Consider the following 2,500-nt stretch of genomic DNA (forward strand, 5'->3'; position numbering starts at 1 on the left):
TTTGAAAATTTTATGGGAGCTTCCTAGAAGACTAAGAAATGCTTTGCTCGAGACGGATTTCGATTTGGAGGTCCCCCGAGTTAATTTTGCCCATTATGACTCCTCGCCCGCACGCTCGTGCACACCGGCGTGCACGTGGGCATCGTATGCTAAAAAATGAAGTTTGGAGTTTGGGTTTGAAAATTTTATGGGAGCTTCCTAGAAGACTAAGAAGTGCTTTGCTCGAGACGGATTTCGATTTGGAGGTCCGCCGTGTTAATTTTGCCAATTACGGCTCCTCGCGCGCACGCTCAAGCACCCCGACGTGCACACCGGCGCGCACGTGGGCATCGTATGCTAAAAAATGAAGTTTGGAGTTTGGGTTTGAAAATTTTACGGGAACTTCCTAGAAGCCTAAGAAATGCTTTGCTCGAGACGGATTTCGATTTGGAGGTCCCCCGAGTTAATTTTGCCCATTACGACTCCTCGCCCGCACGCTCGTGCACCCCGGCGTGCACGTGGGCATCGTATGCTAAAAAATGAAGTGTGGAGTTTGGGTTCGGAAATTTTATGGGAGCTTCCTAGAAGCCTAAGAAATGCTTTGCTCGAGACGGATTTTGATTTGGAGGTCCCACGAGTTAGTTTTGGCCCATTATGACTCCTCGCCCGCACGCTCAAGCACCCCGGCGTGCACGTGGTCATCGTATGCTAAAAAATGAAGTTTGGAGTTTGGGTTTGAAAATTTTATGCGAGCTTCCTAGAAGCCTAAGAAATGCTTTGCTCGAGACGAATTTCGATTTGGAGGTCCCCCGAGTTAATTTTGCCCATTATGACTCCTCGTCCGCACGCTCGTGCACCCCGACGTGCACGTGGGCATCGTATGCTAAAAAATGAAGTTTGGAGTTTGGGTTTGAAAATTTTATGGGAGCTTCCTAGAAGACTAAGAAATGCTTTGCTCGAGACGGATTTCGATTTGGAGGTCCCCCGAGTTAATTTTGCCCATTATGACTCCTCGCCCGCACGCTCGTGCACCCCGACGTGCACGTGGGCATCGTATGCTAAAAAATGAAGTTTGGAGTTTGGGTTTGAAAATTTTATGGGAGCTTCCTAGAAGACTAAGAAGTGCTTTGCTCGAGACGGATTTCGATTTGGAGGTCCCCCGGGTTAATTTTACCCATTATGACTCCTCGCCCGCACGCTCGTGCACCCCGACGTGCACGTGGGCATGGTATGCTAAAATTGAAGTTTGGAGTTTGGGTTTGAAAATTTTATGGGAGCTTCCTAGAAGCCTAAGAAATGCTTTGCTCGAGACGGATTTCGATTTGGAGGTCCCCCGAGTTAAGTTTGCCCTTTATGACTCCTCGCCCGCATGCTCGTGCACACCGGCGTGCACGTGGGCATCGTATGCTAAAAAATGAAGTTTGGAGTTTGGGTTCAGAAATCTTATGGGAGCTTCCTAGAAGCCTAAGAAATGCTTTGCTCGAGACGGATTTCGATTTAGATTTCCGCCGTGTTAATTTTGCCAATTACGGCTCCTCGCGCGCACGCTCAAGCACCCCGACGTGCACACCGGCGCGCACGTGGGCATCGTATGCTAAAAAATGAAGTTTGGAGTTTGGGTTTGAAAATTTTACGGGAACTTCCTAGAAGCCTAAGAAATGCTTTGCTCGAGACGGATTTCGATTTGGAGGTCCCCCGAGTTAATTTTGCCCATTACGACTCCTCGCCCGCATGCTCGTGCACACCGGCGTGCACGTGGGCATCGTATGCTAAAAAATGAAGTTTGGAGTTTGGGTTTGAAAATTTTATGGGAGCTTCCTAGAAGACTAAGAAGTGCTTTGCTCGAGACGGATTTCGATTTAGATTTCCGCCGTGTTAATTTTGCCAATTACGGCTCCTCGCGCGCACGCTCAAGCACCCCGACGTGCACACCGGCGCGCACGTGGGCATCGTATGCTAAAAAATGAAGTTTGGAGTTTGGGTTTGAAAATTTTACGGGAACTTCCTAGAAGCCTAAGAAATGCTTTGCTCGAGACGGATTTCGATTTGGAGGTCCCCCGAGTTAATTTTGCCCATTACGACTCCTCGCCCGCACGCTCGTGCACCCCGGCGTGCACGTGGGCATCGTATGCTAAAAAATGAAGTTTGGAGTTTGGGTTCGGAAATTTTATGGGAGCTTCCTAGAAGCCTAAGAAATGCTTTGCTCGAGACGGATTTTGATTTGGAGATCCCACGAGTTAGTTTTTGCCCATTATGACTCCTCGCCCGCACGCTCAAGCACCCCGGCGTGCACGTGGGCATCGTATGCTAAAAAATGAAGTTTGGAGTTTGGGTTCGGAAATTTTATGGGAGCTTCCTAGAAGCCTAAGAAGTGTTTTGCTCGAGACGGATTTCGATTTGGAGGTCCCCCGAGTTAGTTTTGCCCATTATGACTCCTCCCCCGCACGCTCAAGCACCCCCGCGTGCACGGGGGCATTGTATGCTAAAAAATGAAGTTTGGAGTTTGGGTTTGGAAATTTTA

Source organism: Cornus florida, unplaced genomic scaffold (assembly GCF_030987335.1).
Source record: "Cornus florida cultivar Cherokee Brave unplaced genomic scaffold, ASM3098733v1 CherokeeBrave_3.0.0_Hap2_scaffold_169, whole genome shotgun sequence".
Lineage (NCBI taxonomy): Eukaryota > Viridiplantae > Streptophyta > Magnoliopsida > Cornales > Cornaceae > Cornus > Cornus florida.